The sequence below is a fragment of the Ictidomys tridecemlineatus genome, chromosome 8 (assembly GCF_052094955.1).
Source record: "Ictidomys tridecemlineatus isolate mIctTri1 chromosome 8, mIctTri1.hap1, whole genome shotgun sequence".
In the NCBI taxonomy this organism is placed as follows: domain Eukaryota; kingdom Metazoa; phylum Chordata; class Mammalia; order Rodentia; family Sciuridae; genus Ictidomys; species Ictidomys tridecemlineatus.
In genome coordinates this window covers 139,798,117-139,817,672 of record NC_135484.1, presented here as the reverse complement: position 1 = coordinate 139,817,672, position 19,556 = coordinate 139,798,117, and the positions used below count along the sequence as shown (strand labels likewise).

Here is a 19,556-nt window from a genome sequence, read left to right as displayed (position 1 = left end):
AGGTGAATGCTATTCTAGATTCAGATTTGCATATCCAAGCACTGAAGCAGGTGCTATTAGAGGCCCAGAGCAGAAAGCACTGTTTTCCTTTGGACTGGTTCCATAAGGAATCCATTTTTATGACAGATGCAATTTAAAATGTTCTGTGAAGAATCATTTGTAATCATATCCCTCACCATATGCTAATCACACACTTATCGTGTACCCATAATGGGCTGATTAAAATTGGAATAGGCGGTTGAAACATTTGCCTAAGGAATTTTGGGGGAAGGCAGTGAGTAGGGGCCTGAGGGTAAGCTTGCACCAATGGAGATTGACACTTCAAAAAGGACTGCTTAAAATTAAATGAAACTCTTTGCTGCTTGGACAACAGCTTTTGCCATCTTATTGGAATAGTAAATCGTGCATTGCTGAATGATTTGAAGATCAGTTAAAATCTTCACCCAGTTTCCAAAGTGAAATGTTCGAGCGTACCACATAAGTAGCTACCTTAATAGTGTAAGACATCAATTAATTCCAAAGTTAAAATTTATTCACGAGTCCAAGGCTTAGTGGATGAGAGCGGAATGCTATCCCTAACATTTCAACAGAATCAATTACTCTCGTTCAAATGCGGCCAGAAATGTTCAAATGGCCCAGTTTAAGGAAATCAGAGAAGGTATTCCTGAACACTAGCATGCATTTTTAACAACATTGTAAGAAAATGTTTATTAGCCAGTATCCTTTCAATGAGAAATGTTGATTAGTAGGAATGTTTATAGATGCCTCTTTTTAACAAGATAAAGCAAGTATTCACCATATATATTTTTTCAGTTAACAAAATGAAACAGACCACTTATTGACTACCACGTGTTGATTAGCTGCAGTGTTTCTAGGTACTTTATTTCACAACAAAACTGTAATAGGCCAGGCACGGTGGCACACACCTGTAATCCCAGCAGCTCAGGAGGCTGAGGCGGGAGGATTGCAAGTTCAAAGCCAGCCTCAGCTGAAGTTGAGGCACTAAGCAACTAAGTGGGGACCTGTCTCTAAGTCAAATACAAAATCTGGCTGGGGATGTGGCTCAATGGTTGAATACCCCCGAGTTCAAGCCCCGGTACCAATAAATAAATAAATAAATTAAAACAAAACAAAAACAGGGGTCCACATTATGCTTTGAATATAGCCCTTGCTGCTCTGCCACTACAATTTATTTTTAAATGGACATGTTTCTTTCTCTTCCTCTCTCCCTGCTCCTCACTGATCTCTCCCCCTCCCTAATCTCAGGGGAAACAGGATTCCCTTTCTTCCCCATCCTAGGCAGAGTTATCTGTCCTTGAATACACACCCACCCACCATAGGAACTGTGGGGATCTACCAGAAAATTTCAGAAATAACTGTCTCTCCTATTAACAAGTGCTTACAACTCCAGCAGAGAACGTGTGGAACGCAGCCTCTGAATCACCTCTTTAAGAGCCGCCCCCTCCCTCCGAAGATGGGCAGAATCGCAGCCTCTGGAGCCTGAGTCCCTGTATCTCTCCTTGGCTAGCAAAGCCATCAATCTTCTTTTTCCTTTTTCTCAAAACGGTGTCCTTGTTATTGGATGGACATGGGGGTGGGGGGACCAGGACTGATCTGTCGGCAACAGGACGTGGTAGGTATCATGTGGATTTTATATATGAGGTTGCTGAAGTGGACAGGCTGAGTCCTGTGTCTTGCCTAGTCACAGCTAGGTCTTCTGTGTGATTTCCAAGCCTGGTTCTTTTTGTGAAGTGTCTATTCAGAAAACTTTCTTACAGGGTCCCTAAACATTTTAACTCGGTTGTCTCTGGCTTTTCCAGTACCGTATACTGATGTGTATCCATCCATCCATCTGTGCACACCCATTCCCATTGACATCTGTGGGTTGGAATGCGAGGGGGCAGGTGTGTTGACGACTGTAGGTAGAGGCTGCTTGGGTGCCTCTCCTTAATGGAACTGTCAAACTCTTTTGTTCTGAAACTGGGTTTAATCAGTCAAATGTTATCTGGGGGACTGACTCATGCTAACCAAACCAACTGATAAAACGGGTAGGTAGGTGTTGCTTTGCCAATTAAATGCGAGAAGTGAGGCAATTCACCAAGCTTCTTCCTTCCCACCTTGGTGGTGATTGTGGAAGATGTATTGAGACGGAGCCTCCATCAGCCTGGGTGCCTGAGTGACAGGTGAACAGACTTGTGTTGAGCAGAAGAGGGAGAGACAAATAAACTTCCTATTTAATCCATAGAGATGATGGGGTTGTTTGTTATGTATGCTCATGTTAACCTATCCTGACTGATACAGTAAATTGGTCACTCCCTCTTAGCTTACAACGACAAACATCCAGTCCCACACATATAAAGGGAGGAGTGCTTGAACCCAAATAAGATTTTTCATCTAACCTACATGAAAATGTCAATGACTTACAATCCAACTAATCAGAATTCAACTAACGTATATGCTTCTTATCACCTTCCAGTGCACTTGTCCAGGCCACAACCACCTCTGGATTATTGCAAAAGCCTCCTTGTGTTATTTTTCTCCTATCCTTTTGCCACCCCAACCTCCTCCTCTAGTCCAATCCTGGAGTGCACCTTTTACAAAACTAATATTTTAGTTATCCATCGGTTGGGAATTTCTTTCTGTGTTAGTGAAGTTATTTTCCGTTGAAGAAACATAGCTTGGAATTCAAGGCCAGTCACTTGCCCAGGGCCCTTCCCCTAGGCAGATCTGGGTGTACTGTGCCGAAGAGAAGGGCAGGTGTTGGCTTGATGTGCGGCGAGTTAGAACAAAGGGAACCGTCTCTCCAGGGACGGCTTCCATTTGGCAGTGGTGCCCTGACACGTACTCAGACGCCTAACCCAGGGCTCTGTGCACGGGATCCAATGTGTTGAACCAGAAGACACCATTCCAGCTACCCGAGATCATCCCACATCAGTTTAATAAGAAGATTGTGGATGTCTGCCCAAGAAACTTTGTGATATTAAAAACTAAATTACAAGATAATTGTTTCCATGGTCTTACCCACTTCTACAGTTTGTATCCAGAATGACCCGAAAGGCCCATGTGTTCAAGGCTTGGTTCCCGTCTTGGCACTGCTGGGAGGTGGTAGAACCTTAAGTGGGAGGTCTTCTGGTCTTTGAGGTGTACCCTTTACGGGGATTAGGGGAACCCAGTTCCTTCTTTGTCTTGTACTTTTTCTTATTTGTGTGTGTGTGTGTGTGTGTGTGTGTGTGTGTGTGTGTACTGGAGATTTAACCCAGGGGTTAAATCTTAACCACTGAGCCACATTCCCAGCCCTTTTTGTTTTCTATTTTGAGACAGGATCTCACTAAGTTGCTCAAGGCCTTGCTAAATTGCTGAGGCTGGCCTCTAACTTGTGATCCTCCTGTCTTAGCCTCTCAAGCTGCTGGGATTATAGGTGTGGGCCACTGTGCCTGGCTCTCTCTCTTTTTCATCGCTTGGCCATGGGAAGTGGGAAACTTTGCTATGGCATGATTCTGCCACTATGTGCTGCTGCCTTGCCATAGCGCCAAAGCGACAGACAGGGCTAATCAATTACGGACTGAGATCCCCAAGTTGACCAAAATAAGCATTTTCTTCTCTTAAGAGGAGTTCAGTGGGTACTAAAGTCACCACAGGGAGCAAGAAGTTCCTGTGCACTGCTGCACAGTAGTGCTGCTATACATAATGGTCTATACATTTCAAAACACTAGAAGAAAAGGGTTGAGGTTTTCACCAAAAAGAAATTAACAAATATTCAGAAAGATAGGCAGGCTTAATTTGACTTAAACATTGCATAATGTAGACATATATGGAAATATCACATGGTACTCCTTAAATATGTACTTTTTACTCTTTTAATGTATCAGTGGCAAAAATTTAAACAGTCAAAATTTTTAAAAAATGAAACAAAAAGAATGTGCTTCTGCTGTTTCTGCTCTGGATGGCCAGTCTTTATTTTAAATAGTGTCCCTGAAAGAACGGGCTGCCAGGGAGCATGCATGGACAGTGGAAATCTGGGTAAGATGATTTGTGATTCCAAAGCTGTTGTCCGAAGGGGAAAAGTACCTGCCGTTGGTTAGAGCTGAATGCTTGCCAGAGCGAGTCCCCTTCTCTTGGGCGTGCTCCTGAGAGGCTATATTCAAGTCCACCGTCATGTGACATTTAGTGTTTTATCTGAAAGTGAGTGACCGGACAAGGGTCTCGAGAGTGGGAGACAGGGGAGGAGGAGAGAAAAGGATGATGAGCAAGACCGAACCAAACAGGCGAGACCATCTTCCATACCCCTGCACCGTGACCTCCTCCAACAGAACAGTTGTAGGAACTTCCTGTCTTTGGGTGCAGCACAATAGTGTACAGTCCGAAGCCTCCAAAGCGAAAAAGCAAATTTTCTCTAGGACTGATCGTTCTAGACCGAGACATAAAACGCGTAAGGAAAAGTTCACTGAAACCAGGCGTGGTTTTCACCTACTTGGGAAATGGAGGCAGGAGGCTCGAGGCTGGCCTCGGCAACTTAGCGAGACCGTGCCTCCAAATAAAAACTAAAAATAAAAAAAAGAGCTGCGGATTGTAGGTAGGTGGTAGAGAGCCTCTGGGTTCGATCCCCAGTACTGCCAAAAAAAAAAAAAAAAGAAAGAAAGAAAGCTCACATTTTTTTTCTAGCCTGTGGCAGAACGGTGTGTTAAAGGGTGGGTACCCTTGTCCCCAGGAGTTTTGAAAAAGCTACAGATTTCCCTAGGCTCCCGGGCTTACTGGTTGCCATGGAAACCATTAATCTCCTCGCCGAGGTTCTAAGTGGTTTGAGAAGGAGAATGTTCACTTGAACACATTTTGTCCCCTTCTTCCTACCCGGGCCTGCTCTGGGGCCACAGGTGCGACAGACTTCTGGATCCTCTACAAAGTCGTCCGAGTGGGTTGCTGTGGGGAAACTCTAGCGGGCAGCGCGCTGGAGCAGGTCGGAGAGGAGCTGGTGTCCATGCTGGCACGGAGCGGCTCACCTGTTGTGTGATTAAGTCATGGGGTGGCCGCTTGTTCTCGCTGGGACGAAGCCAGGAAGCATTTGTTCAGGGGGAAAAATCGGGCTCTGTGTGCTGTGTGTGGCGGTGTCAATAGAAACGGGCAAACAGATTCCGGTGGAAGAGAAGAATGGAGATGTGGGCGGTGGGGACACCCAGCAGCTGTGTGCAAGGGTGTCTCCGCGGAGGGTGGCTTGGTGGGAAGGAACAAAAGCCGGCTTGGCTCAGGAGAGCTTGGGGTGTGTGGTGTGGGGTCAGGGGACCTCAGGCTGACCTCATGGGAACTGGAAAGCTGTCCGGCAGGTCCTCAGGCTCTGACCATTGCTCTCCCCCTTGGGCATGTCTGCTTCGCTCCATTCCTTGGAAGACTGACTTCTTGCAGGGCCTTTCTCCTCTGCTGTGGGTTTGGGCTGCTGGGGTCCCTGGGCCTCAGCATTGTCTTGCAGTACTCTCCAGCAAGCGACTCGATGCTTCCAACAAGGTGGACTCTTTTTATTTTTATTTTTATTTTTTGGTTCCTGGGATTGAATTCAGGGACTCTTGGCCACGGAGCCACCTCCCCAGCCCTATTTTGTATTTTATTTAGAGACAGGGTTTCGCTGAGTTGTTGAGTGCCTTGCTGTGCTGAGGCTGGCCTTGAACTCATGATCCTCCTGTCTCAGCCTCCTGAGCCGCTGGGATTTCAGGCGTGGGCCACCGTGCCTGGCTTTATTAGGCATTCTTAAGGCGGGTGACGACCATAGGTCCGGTCTCCTGTGGCCCCAGGATGGGGACAGATGGTGGAATTTCCCGCCTCTGGCTGAGATGGGGAGGGGCAGAACTGGAAGTAGAAATGGCAGGTGGAGGGAACGTTACCGACATTTGTAGGAGGAAGGACTGGCCGGGGCACTGACAAATGCCAAGGGGTCAGAGTGGATGGTGGCCAGTAACAGTGGCCCAGCTGTCCTACTGGTGAAATACGGGAGGGGCTAGGAGGAGTCCAAGGTTCTGAGAAGGGCAGAATAGACGTTGCCTTCCAGGGAGGGTGAGGAGGAGAGGGCGAAAGGCTGGCCCACAGGACGGGTGGCAAGGGGGAGGAGGGTGCAGCTGGAAGGAGGTGATGGGAGGTGTGTAGGCACAGAGGGGAAGATCCGAGGGCTGGGCCCAGGCCGCAGGGGTGAGAGATGGAGCCATGCAAAGGATGCATGAGCCAGTGTTCTAGAAGCACCCGGCGGAGGTGGAGCAGAGCCACTTGGAGACTGGTAGGAGGGACACACACACCTGCCTTTGTCTGGGGTGAGCTCAGGGATGCTGGAGGAGTCTCGGGTCTCGTGTCAGAGAGGCCCTCTGCCAGGGAGCGCGCCCAGTCTGAGTAGGAAGGTCTGGAATTCTCTGGGGGGCTTGGGTGCGGCTGCGCCCTTGAGGCCTATTATGGTCAGAATCTGTACCCCAGGCTGCCTTGGAAGGTGACCAGTTTCTGATTTGCTTTTTTGTTGTTGTTGTTTATGCCAAAATATTAAAGCCTACAATTCTCTCCTGCTCTGACTAATTCTGAGGCTTAGATTTTTGAGGACTGATCTTGCTTGGGGTCAGCTTCAACAGAGGAAAGCACGTCGGAGCTTTGTGCAGATTCTTTGAGAAGTGTGGCTGAAGGTCAGTGACGGGTCTGTGCAGGATTTTTGGAGGGGGTGGCAATCCAGGTTAGCCACTGGTTAAGGAAAAGAAGTGTGTGTGTGTGTGTGTGTGTGTGTGTGTGTGTGTGCGCGCGCGCGCGCGCGCTCAGCCTAACGCAGTGCTATGCCAACACAGAGCTAAGCCTCGTGCTTAGAGTTCATTGCATGAAGCCATTATGTAACCCACGCCATTAAAAAACACACAGCCCTGTATTTATATCTTAACACAATTACTTATCACAAATACTACTAGAATTTAAGCTCCAGAAGAGGAAAGACTCTTTCTTCTGTATTTTCCAGTGCTTAGATGACTTTGCCTTATACCTTGTGGTGCTCAGTAAACACTTGCAAAATGAAGGAAGCAATCGTGGAGTTCAAGTATACCGTTAAGAAAAGGTACCACTCCCACAAAAAAACACAAAACAAAAAAACAAAACAGAAAACTTCACCAAAGGAGCCCAAACAAACAAACAAACAAATCGGAACAAAGAAACTGTGTGAAAAAAATCACAGAGGGACTATACATGGTTTAAAAATGTCCTACATTACTCAAAGACATGCAAACTCATACTGTAAGAAGCTGCTGTATTCAAATGAGCATACATGCTATTTTGAAAAGTATAAAAGAAATCTTCTAGGAAAGATTAAACAATGATCACACTTAGTGCTGGCATGAATGCTGTGAGATTTTCTCTTGCATTTCAGGTGGGAGTACGAAGAGTCATAACTTTTATAAGAGAGCTGTTTGTCAAGGTGTCCAGAATTGTAAAAAAAAAAAAAAATTTCACATTTGCCCTGGAAAGTTCTAGTTATGATTTTAGGACTGAATTTTGGAACAAGTCTAATTCGTTATACAGAATTCTCCAATAGAGTGAAGAGGTGGCAGTGTATTCTGGAGGAGAAAATATTGGTAGTAAAAATAGTGGCCGTAGTAAGACAACCGGTAGGTAACTACGACCAATATTCTCTCCTCAAAAAAATGACCAATCCAATGATGCGTCTAGAAAAGGTTCCTGACCACAGAGTAAGAGATGTGTTTTGGTTTTTGTTTTGTTACCTTTCTTTTCTTTTAGAGGTGGGTCTCCACAAGTTGCCCAGGCTGGTATCCAACTCGTGAGCTCGAGTGATTCTCTTGCTGCGGCCTTCCTAGTGGTCATTAATTTTATTGACATTAAGTAAAATAACTGAAAAACCAACAACATCAATAAAAAAAACCCCAGAAGACCAGTTAGCAATTCAAGACACTCCCAGAGCCGAGGACAAATGATTCTCCTCCTTATTTTGTAATATTTTACCAACTTGTTTTTGCATAACTCAAGCTGATGCCTTGAGATTGTTTTGCTTTTAAAATACTCTAGTGAGCATTTAGCTGCCTCTTAAAATTGAATCGTATTAATAATTTATAGTCATCATAATGTACTACAGCACTCTAGTTATATTGTTGTCTTTTGACCAAGCGCTTTTACGGGTGCTTGATCTTTGAATGGAAGCCTGTGATGTTGGATTCGGCATTATTGTAATTATTTATTTTTTTAATACTCATAACCTGGATTATACTGGGCAGTATTTTCAAAAAGCAGTAGAACCCACAGTGCATGTAACAATGATATGGAAATCTTTTTCAATTTAAACTTAAGAGTTTGCAAACCAGACGCAGTGGCGCATGCCTATAATCCCGTTGGCTCTGGAGGCTGAGGCAGGAGGATCACCGATTCAAAGCCAGCCTCAGCAACTGAGTGAGGCCCTAAGCAACTTAGCAAGTCTCTATTTCAAAAATAAAAAAAAAATTAAAATAAAAAAATAAATATAAGGGGCTGGGGATTGGATTCAATCCCTGGTACCAAAAAAAGAAAAAAAAAAGGAACTAAATGCAATTATGAATTCTGATTATCCTAATAACTATAACTACAGCCTGTGTATGTATTTGATAAGACTTGTGGAATTCTTTTGTTTGAGATTTTTATTTGATGGACAAGCAAGAATGTTTCAGGCCGGTCCTTGTTCATAAATCTCGGAGTTGCAAATGTCGCACACCTGTCAGCCATGAATGGTCCTTTCTTTCTTGAGTTGTGACATCATTTTGCCTTCACTGGTTTCTAGCCTTGGCTTCTCTTTCCAGCACCCTCTACAGTGATTAGTCATGTCAACAGACTTCCCCATCCACATCTGCTCCAGCAGTCAGGTCCTCCTCGGGACAGAAGGCGGGCAGTGTTTTGTAAGTTGCAAAGAGATTTTATGCAGATGGTGATGAGGAAGAGGGATGGGCGAAAGGGAGAGGGCTTTATCTCTCCCCACTACCAGGCCCGGAGGGGGGGGGAGGCTGAGCTACCTCTGCCAAACCTTTCCAATGCACAACCCTTCCCACCTTCCTGGGCTCACAGTCCGGCTCTTCCCTGACCCCATTGCAAACTGACGTCTGCTTTGCAGAAGGTCCCAGCTCCTTTCCAAAGCATGAACATGGGTGGCTTCCTGGCGGGTCTTGCCCTGCTTGCTGGGTGTGGTAGGAAGGGGCACTTGAATGGCCGTCAGCACATGGGCTGGGCGCTGGAACTCCAGCTGGATTTTTCCTGTTCCCGGTCTTTTCATTCCTCTTTCCCAAGCGTGTGGTTGCGTTCTGTGGCTTGAGAGCCTTCTCTGGGTCTCGGTGCATGTGGGGTATGTTACCATTTTTATTTTTAGCACGGCATTGGCCTTCCCCCGCAGCCCATAGGGACAGTCAGCCCTCTGCATTTGCTGATTCTGCATCTGCAGGTTCAACCCACTGTGGATGGAAAATGCAGTAGTCACACAAAACAAAACAAGACAAAACTGCCTCTGTGCTGAAGGCAGACGAGCTTTTTCTTGTCATCGGTCCCTGAACCATATGAGAGGACTATTTATACAGCATTTATATGACATTAGGGATCACAGTCACCTGGAGATGATTTAGAGCTTACTGGAGAATGTGTGTAGGTTCTAGGCTAATACTGTGCCATTTTGTATTAAGGATTTGAGCATCTGAGGGTTTTAGTATCTGTGGGGGTCCTGGAAGCAATCCTCCTTGGGTACTTACTCAGGGATGAGTGTACTCGCTGTTCTCTGAATGATTGTATCCTAGGCCTGGATCCTGTATACTTAGTCCATAAGATCTCTCCTTCCAAACTGGCCCTCTTTTCCACCCTACACTCTTTCTTCTTCTTTATTCTTCAAGGTGCAATTAAAACTCACTTTATGGCCGTTCTCCTGACCTCCATATAAAGCAAACTTTTTGTATCCTTCAAGATGTGTTACAATTCTTTGCATATTTTCTTATCCTTTTCATTGATTTATGGACCTATTTTTTTTTTTTTGCATCTGGCATTTAACGGATGCTTAATAAAAGTTTGTGGACTGCAAGCGTCTCAGGGGCAGTGATTCTGTTTTTCCTCTTTTTTTTTTCTTCATAGAACTCAAATCAGAACCTGCCATATAGTAGATGCTCAATAAATGTTGAAAGAAGTAATGGGGGAAAGTATCTGAATCAAACATCCCTACCCAATACTGGATGATCTTTCAAGTTAGGGGATAAGTTGGGAGGAAGGTGGTCATGTTGTCTATTTTTGAGGTGAAGAAGCTGAAGAAGAGGGAGGGCCTATTGTAGGTACGTTTCTTAGATTTTTTCCAGTTTGCTCCTTATTTCATTTTTCTGGACACTTTAGAAAGTTCTACCTGTGGTCCTGCTGATGAACTCAGAGGATAAGGTATTATCCCTCCTCAAAGTACTCTTAGGAGCCAGGGTTTGCCGAGTGCTCTTGCCAGGTGAGCATTTTCACCCTATCAAACAGAGGCAAACAGGGAGATGACCCCCAGCACTCCTCACCACCCCTAGAAGGTCAGGGCTCCTTTGCTGCATGGGTCCCACAGCTGTCTCTGCCCTGGGAGATCAGAGTGGACCACTGCTCAGTCCAGCACCTATGGGGGCAGTAGGTCCTTATGGGACAGATATAGTCTTCATTGGACCATTGGGACCAAGCTCATTTTTTTGGAACGAGGCTCATTCGGTCGGCAACAGTTAGCAAAGTTTCTGTGGCTGTGTGTCAGGCATTTCACTAGGACCTGGCACCCAGTGATGGGCCAAGGACACAGGGTCTCTGGTCTTGGGGGCTCCCAGGCCAGAAGCAGAGGCCAACAGGTTCCTCCCTTGTAGGCCCAAGCCTGGCTTCCTCCTACGGGCACGCTCTGCCACCAGGGAGGAACAACTGGAGCTCAACGGAGGGGGCTGGGCCGGGGACTGGAGGTCACTTGGCCCCAGGGTCAGGCAGGCCGATGACTCAGGGCCGCCAGGCCAGAGGGACAGAGACAGCCACTGAACAAGGAGCCGAGGGCAGAGGCTGATGGAGGAAGCAGTTCCGAGAAGAGTGTTCTTTTGTCTGCCCACGTGGCAGGGTGAAGTGGAGGGCTCAGGTAGTTGACTGAGATTTAAAGCTCAGCTCTGCTCATTCCATTTCCTTCTCCTAAAGAGCCAGAGTTTAGCTCCACTTCCCTTTTCCCTCCATGCACACGGGCACATGGCTGCATGAACACACACACACACACACACACACACACACACACACACACACACGCACGCAGCTCCACTCCAGCTTTCCGAATGTCCTACGTGGGGAAGGGCTTTTCTCACTCAGTTGTAACTTCTGGGGCAGCTCTCATGATGGAGGTTTTGTTCCTCTTGAAACAGTAGATGACAAATGAAAACGAGGAAAAGAACACTCCCCCCCCACAAGCTCAAGCAAACAGAAGGAAGGGAGAGGGAGCCAAACTGTCTTGTTGTGGTCTTATGCAACCCGAGTCTTTGCTAACCCTTACCTGGAAGCCGAGCCTGGTGGCGCAGTCTATTTTTGGACTGGCCAAGCTGGTCTAAAAAGTGAAACTACTACAAATGTTCAAATGGCAAGTACCGATTGCCTTCTTTTTTCGGGGATCTCACGACTCAAGGCAGGAGAGGAGTTAAATCACAGTAGTGCAAGGAAGTAGCCGAGCAAAAGTCACGGTGCCGTTTCTTGGAACTCTTTCTGCCTAACCAGTTATCGTTTCTCAAGCCCTCTGAAAGCCTGCCAAAAGCTGTCTGCAAAGCAGCGACGGGCTGAGCAGCCAGCACGGGGTGTTCTCGTCTTGGGGCATAACGCTGAGCAGTTTTTTGCAGTTTTTAATTGGCATCTTATTCGCTTTGATTTTAAGCAGTGCTTTTTTTTTTTTTTTTTTTTTGGTGGAAAGTGCACTGAACTTCAGAGTCGGGGGTAGCAAACCGCCCTACCTTCTGCAGGCATCCGATTCTTCTTCATCCGTGAAAGCAGAGGCGATTAAATCAGAGCTCCTTAATGGTCTTTCCTAATTCAAGAGTCTGTGTTCCAGCCCGGGCGTTGGCAGACGATGGTCCAGAGCCAGCGAGGCCAGCTGGGCTGGCTGCCTGTAGATGTACTGCCCACAAGCTAAGAGCGGCTTTAGCATTTCTCAATGGTTGGAAAAAAAAAAAAAGAATCAAAAGCAAAATAATATTTTCTGATTCATGAAAACGATCTGATTTCAAATGTCAGTGGTCACAGATAAAGTTTTATTGTCACATGGACAGGCTCATTCATTTGCATACAGTCTATAGTTGCTCTTGGGACTTTAAATCTTGGTATCCAACAAATAAAGTTTTATTGGCACATCCGCTCGTGTCTTCATGTGTGTATTGTTTGTGGATGCTTTTCTCAGCGGGGATGAGTGATTGCCACAGTATGCATGGCCCGTAGACTGCGATTCTCTCTCTCTCTGGTCTTTCAGAGAAAAAGTGTGCTGAGGAGGTATCTGATGGCCGCAGCACGACATACCTTCTTATTTTCCTGCATTTATGAGAAGAGCAAAACCTCACTGAATTACCCTAAGAATGGAGTGAGATGACGAATAGGAAAGCATTTCTTGGGAGTTGGGGATTGAACCCAGGACCTTGTGCATGCCAAGCATGTGCTTTACCACTGAGCTCCACCCCCAGCCCTATAAAAGTATTTTGAGAAAGTTAAAAGCATATGTAAATATTCATTATTCAAGTAATGCAGAGAAAGGATAGCAGGTGCACAGATGCCCAGTCACTAGGTATTGCTAGATGGAGAAAGGACCAATCAACCTTCATTAATAATTTGTTTAAAAAAAAAAAAAACCAAGTTACATTTGTATCCAACAGGGTTGAAAGTCTCCAGGCAGTACCACGGCAGATGTGTGAAATTCTGTGCGCATCTGGAAGAGAAAACAGTAAGAAGACATTTGCTAGGTCGGTGCCATTCCAGATGTTTTTATGCTTTGATTATTTAAACTACTGTTCTTATTCTGTTTTCAAATGAATAAGAGCAAAGGGAAAGCACTCCCCCCCCCGCAGACCTTAGTTTAATAACTAATGTTTTAACAAGTTTTAAAATTTTCCAAAGTGAATGCTGAACTGCAATAGATAAGATCTCGTTGTCTACATGTTCCATACTAAATTCCAACACTATTCCCAAACAGTGAAAGATTTAGAGTCAAGGGTTGGATGGAAACAAAATATAATTTTAGAAGAAACGACAATAGCCATGATTTATGGTTTGGTTACATCAAGGTCAGAGTAACCCATCACCAGTTAAGTAGCTCATCTTTGATTTACATGTTGAACAAGAAAAGCAGAAATTCTCTGTTTGTTTAAAATGTAACTTACTTAGAAAATTGGGGGCAGGTGGGTAGTGAATATTTAAAATGGGGTTGAGTCAATTTGAGGGTTGCAAGATGTGAAAGGATTGAAGTTTTTTCCACAAGAGGTTCTGAGGGCCAAAGAATAATCTAGAAACAGCAGCTTTTGGATTCTGAGTCCTATTTTCTAATTTTGACAGTCGAGGAAACTTCCAGTTCACCCAGTGCATTTGTTTCTTTGGTGTATTATTAGCAAAAAAAAAAAAAAAAAAATGATGTTCTTTCTCTAGGAGACTGACCAGCTGTGAGGTTCTACTGGAGAACTTCTCCAAGTGGACCTGGTCTGACAGTCAGCTGTGAGGGGACTTCTCTGTGTTTGAAAGAAAGGTTGCCCCCTCCCTCTCTGGAGATGCAGAACCACTATGAAAACAAATTTTTCCCTCTCTCTTTTTGGGGTGCTGGGCATGGAACCCCGCGCCTGGTACCTGCTAGACACGTGCTTTACCACTGAACTGGACCTCCGGCCCCCAACAAATATTTCTCAATGGTGGTAGAGGGCTGAGCCATAATCTCCTTTCTGTTTTGTTGCAGCCTGGATCAAGTGGTGAACATTGGTCTGTCCGGCTCCCTGGTTCAAGAGGGATGAAAACATCTGGCGGAATTTATCGCCAACTTTGAGTCTTCGTAGGCTGCCTCAGGCCGAAGGCAGTTATTCAGAACTTGATGAATTTTTTTTTTAAACAATTAATTTCCATCCAACAAAAGGATGGAGTCCACACTGGCCGCCCGATGTGTCAGAAAAGGCCAATAAACAATGACAAAGGACCTTTTACCTCCTCACAATAAACACTGGAGCTCCGACTCACCATCTTTCTTGATAAACACCAGCTGGAGGCTGCTTTTGCCCAGCACCCTGGCTGCTGCCATGATGTCGGAGAATCAATGGCCTCCTAAGGACACCCTTTTTCTTTTTCTTTCTGATAAAGTCTGGTAACATGTGTGGGGGGGTCCCTGTTTGGGGGTCTTGGATTCTGGTGGCTTCCTTCCTGAATTGGAAGCCAATTTATTTTTTTTTTAATATTGACTTTTAAATTTTTATTAATTTATTTTTATGTGATGCTGAGAATCGAACCCAGCGCCTCACGCATGCTAGCCCCAGCCCTGGAAGCCAGCTTTGAGAAAGGATTTAAAAAAAATTTTTTTTTCTTCAACTCTGTCATCATGGCCCTTTGCTTTGCATTAAAGGGGGACTGAGCTGGCTGCAGGGAGTTGGCACTCGCAGCCGTGGGGATAGAGATTTGGGGCACAGTTACTGTGTGTGAATGATTAATGGGGAAGGCAAGAAGGAGGAATTAAAAGTGAGCTGTGTATAATGAATGGAAAGTCCCTCTTGGTGCTTTTATGAGAAATAACAGTAAAGAAATAAATCTGTCTTTGGATGTTGAACAGGTAGCATTGTAGCTCAATGCTACAATGGACCAACATGGGGCCACTACTGTAAGCTCCTGCTTTGTCCCTGTGCCTAGAACAGTGCCTGACACACTGTAAATGAACCCATATTCATTCAAAGCATTTCTTCCATTCTGGTGCCAGGTCTCCAAATGATAAATCACCTTTGCATATTTTTTTGTTCTGATTTTTCCCCATTATCTTTGACCCTTTGGGCTACTATAACAACAATGCCTTAAGCTGGATGATCTTTTATGACCGAAATTTATTGCTCACAGATTTGGAGGCTGGGAGGCTCAAGATCAGGGCACTAGAAGCCTCATGGTCTGGCGAGGGCCCACTTTCTGGTTCATAGATGGCGCCTTCCTACTCCAGCCTCACACGGGGGAAGGAGAAAAAGGATCACCGCTCTCTGTGATAAGGGCACTAATCCTATCTACCTGCAGGATCTGGTCACCTCTCAGGGGCCTCTGCTCTCAGTGCTGTCACCCTGGGGTTTGGGGTTTCCATGTGTGGACTTGGTGGGAGACCCCAGCCTTCAGCCCACAGTGCCTGCCCTTCCCCCTTTCTCTAAATCCATATTCCAGAAATCGGCTCTCTGTAGAGTTTCCTGTCTGCTCTTCATGGTTTTTATTTTGTTTTTCCTCCAGAGGCACAGACAGAGGTGTATGTATTTAGGAAAGTAGATGCATGTTCAAGGGGGTCTGAAGAAACGCAGCCTTTGGGTAAAGCAAGGTGTTGGAGGGAGAACACGGCCGTCTCAGGAGGGAGAGACAGGTGGCTCCTACCCTTTCTGACTTTGCCTCCTCATTACCTGACAGGGGTGGCGATGGCATTGGAAGGCAGTGCTCTGCCCCAAAAAGTCCCAGAGGAAGAGAGTCGGGTGGTAGGTAGCCCGTGGCCATGCTGGGATATGGAGGAGAATGTGATCTAATGTGGGGGACAAGTGGCCCCAGGTCACCAGCGTGAGTGCCAATGAGCCCTGGCCACAGGTGGTTTACCTGGATACCTCTGCGTGGACACCTGACCCAGGCAGTCACGTGGTTGGGGGGGACACCCTCTTGTGCTTTGTGTGTGTGTGTGACCTTGAGCTCTCTTTAGGGGTCGTGTGTACTGTGTGTCGGTCACTTCTGTGCCTGATGGAGCCCTCGTTCTGCAGTGGGGTTGGGAGGGGTTAAAAGAACCGGCGGCTTTGGGATTAGTCATTCATGTGAGCATCTAAATTCTGATTATCGTGCACTTAGACGTATTCCATTGAATAAACATTTATTGTGTTCTGCTACGGTCTGAATGTGAATCTCCAGAGTTTCTGTGTTGGAAATAGTTCCCAGGGGACATAGCTCAGTTGGTAGAGTGTTTGCCTCATAGGCACAAGGCCCTGGGTTCAGTCCCCAGCACCACACACACACACACACACACACACACACACACACACAGGATGGGGGTTATAGCTCAGTGGTTAAGCAACTCTGGGTTCAATCTCTGACACTAAAAACAAAACAAACAGTTCCCATATTCATATGTTAATGATATTCAGAAGTGGTGCTTTTGGGAGGTAAGTGCTTTGCTTTTCTTTCCTGGTGACGCCCTCTGCCATATTAGGAGGTACTAGGAGGACCCTTGGAAAGTGCTGATGGGTGTTGGTGCTGTTGGGATTCCCAGTCTCCAGAACCGTGAGCTAAATAAGCCTCAATGACCCAGTCTGTGGTAGGCAGCCAGTTACAGCAACAGAAAGCAGACTCCGATGTGCTCCTACTGTGTGCCAAGGGCAGGGGCTAGACAGATAACAGGGAACAAAGGCTCTGCAGCGTGCTAGAGCCGCGAGATCGTAAGTGAACAGTTAGCATCTTGATGGGGTGTGGGGGAGGTGCGGTGGGACGAAAGATGGGGAACAACACATTTTGCCTGGTGTGTGTGGGGGGTCTGTGTGGGCAGCTAGAGGGGAAGGCCATTGGAATTGAGCCACCCAGGACAGTTAGAAGGTGGCTAGCTGGGTGGTGAGGGGAGAGGGCAGGAAGGACACTTTCTGCAGGCGAAATACCCACCCCAAAGCCAGGACACGTGGGAATCCACAGACTTTTGCAGGCACAAACAGCAGTTTGTATGACCGGGAGATGCTCAAGCGCAGGCTGCGTAAGGAGAGAGGAGAGGGAGAGGGAGGAGGCTGGGGAAGGGTCCATCCCCTTCCAGGGCCAGTCTGTTGTAGGTTGGGCTGCCCAGATGCTGAGATGGAGTCGGGGAGCAAGGTACTCATTAGCAGTCCAGGCCAGAGGAGAGGGAGGAGGTAGGGCTGGGCAGAGGGAGGAGTCGAGCCCCACCCAGCCTGCCCCACCAGGACCTCAGCCCGTGTGGAGGGGAACCTTGTCCACCCCCTAGGTCGCTGGGAGACTGCGCCATCTAATACGATGCTGGGCATCAGCTGCAGAACGTCTCAGGTGTGGTCGAGAGATCCACCTTGTGAAGGCCATAAACCAGCTTGTCATGGGTGGGCACAGCAATTAGTGACAGGAGGGTGACTTGTGCGGTGAGCACCTGCTCAGTTTGGCTTGGTGCTGGACACCTCCCTGGGCCCTCTCTGATGACTCCATCACCAGGCTGTCACCCCTGACATTTCATTGACCCATCAAAGGGCTTTGAGCGTCACCTGAAGGAAACTGCAAGGCATTGTACAGCTCTGGGTGAGCGCACCGTGAAGAAAATTCTTCAACGAGGGTCGGCTAAGTTGGGTAATTCTGAAGAAGGTCAGGGAGAACGGGACAGAGTCGTCACTCTGTGGTGTTACTGGTCCCCCCTGCCCAAGACTCAGCTTTATGTTCAACCTCATGCTGCCTGGGTTTGGATCCTTCCTTGCTGTGTGACTTTGGTAAAGTTATTCCACTTCTCTGTGCTCCAGTTTCCTCGTGTTTAAAACGGGAAACGTGGTGATAGTGCAGTGGTGGAAATTGTTAGGGAGATTAAAGTGGCTTTAAAATGTCATACTGGATGGTTAGAAGGCCACCACGTGGATGATACAGAGAGGGGAAGAATATTTTATGTAGGAAAAATACTGATGAGCCACAGCAAGGAAACGCATATATATATATATATATATTCCCCACTCCCCGACAGTACAGAAGGAATTCTATGTGGTTGAGGGATTGTAAAGTGTAGAACCCCCGATGTCACATGCGGAGGATGGAATTAGAATGAAGTTTAACACAATAAGCATTCTGTAAAAGTTCTCTCTTATAATGAAGTTTTTAAAACCACTTGAAATACAGAACCACACACATTTAAAACTGCAGGGTCCTTTGAAGAAGAAAACAGGGTGGGATGGGAAGGGAAGGATGGGAATGGATGTGACAGTCATTCCTACACACATTTGACATTTGTGTCATATCGTCCGTGTGCTGGGTACTGTGTGAAGAAATGGGTTTACCTGAATAACACGTAGTTCCTGCTCCCGGGGATGCACAGCCTGGTGGAGGACACATAACGTGACATATCCCAGTGCAATGGCATCTGTGTTACACCACGGTCCCCTTTGTCCATGAGCAATGTATTCCAAGACCCTTGATGGGTACCCGGAACCATGGATCATACAAACCCTATGTATACTCTGCTCTTTTTTTCTGTATGTGCATAACTATGTTAAGATTCGACTTACAAGTTAGCCACAGTAAGAGACTGACAATAATAATACAATAGTACAATATAAAAGATACTGTGATGAAATCTCCCGGATCACCACCCTTGCGCATTGGGGCCATCATACGAGGACAGTCAGGGTGAGGACCCTGCAGGGTGGTCAGATGGTCAGGATGGTTACCAAGTGACCGGCGGGCAGGTAGAGTACCCAGCATGGACAGGCTAAAGACGAAAAGATGACGGCGCCCAGGCAGGACAGAGCAGGACGGCAGACTTCATCGTGCTGCTGGAATGGTGCGCCATTTCGAGCTCATGCGCTGTTTACTTCTAGAATTTTCCATGTGATGTTTTGGGGCTGTGGTTGACCGCATGTCCTGAAGTCACGGAAAGAGAAGCTGCGGATAAGGGGGGACTGTGCGTTAGAGGCATCTGGAGACAGCCAGGGGGAGAAACTGCCTGCTGGGGAAGGGCTGGAGGGTCTGGGGTCCCAGGGTGAGCAGGAGGTCGGCAGGGGAGGCCCAGCGGGGAGGAGGACATTGATGGGAAAAGATGGAGCAGAAGAGGTGAGAAGACCAGGAAGAGCTCAGGCGGCTCAGTGGCTGGAGAAGGAGCCAGCAGCCAAGCAGCCAGAGCTGGAAGTGACAAAATGAAGGCCCCCCACTGCAGCCCACCCCAGGCTGCTCCGAGTCCCGAACCCGGAGCTGGAACTTCACTCTGGCAGCAAAGGGCAGGGGCAAGATGTGATCGGATTCTGTGACTCAGAAAGATCTCTTGAGGTTCTCTGGCTTCTCAGCAACTGGCACAGAGCCTGGAATGGGGAGGAAATCGGGGCTCAGGGAGCCCATTGTAGGAGCCTCCCTGATTGAGGGGCAACAGAGTCCTCCTCGCTGCTGGACAAGATCCTGGGACTCAAAGCGAGGGCTGAGGACCAGCAGGAGCAGTGGCCCCAGCCTCTTAGACAGGCAGGATCTCAGTCCTCCCCAGAACTACCTAAATGAGCACCTGCGTCTGAGTGAGCTCCCGAGGGATGGGTCACTTGCATTAGGGAGCTCAGAGCCCGGAAAGATGGCATCTTTAGGTTCCGAATTGAGATGAGTGAGGACGAATCTCATAGGACTTCCGAGCTGAGATGGCTTAGGCCAGACGCTGGCTGAAG

General features: G+C 47.0%; 2 long non-coding RNA genes across 4 annotated transcripts in view; one reads left to right on the top strand and one right to left on the bottom strand.

The window, feature by feature from the left end:
* Window positions 1–19,556, top strand: part of LOC120889252 (uncharacterized) — a 56,423-nt gene that overhangs the window by 31,857 nt on the left and 5,010 nt on the right. For both annotated transcript variants that reach the window (XR_013425399.1, XR_013425398.1), the window contains 2 exons: window positions 12,849–12,935; window positions 13,916–16,328. This is a non-coding gene — a long non-coding RNA (uncharacterized LOC120889252). The remainder of the gene's footprint in view (window positions 1–12,848; window positions 12,936–13,915; window positions 16,329–19,556) is intronic.
* On the bottom strand, window positions 4,861–12,592 carry LOC144366341 (uncharacterized). Of its 2 annotated transcripts, XR_013425402.1 has the most exons (3): window positions 11,940–12,178; window positions 7,725–9,428; window positions 4,861–5,835 (listed from the first exon to the last, which is right to left on the bottom strand). It is a non-coding gene; the product is annotated as an uncharacterized LOC144366341 (long non-coding RNA). The 2 variants fall into 2 exon arrangements; XR_013425401.1 differs by lacking the exon at window positions 4,861–5,835 and having other exon boundaries at window positions 8,610–9,428; window positions 11,940–12,592.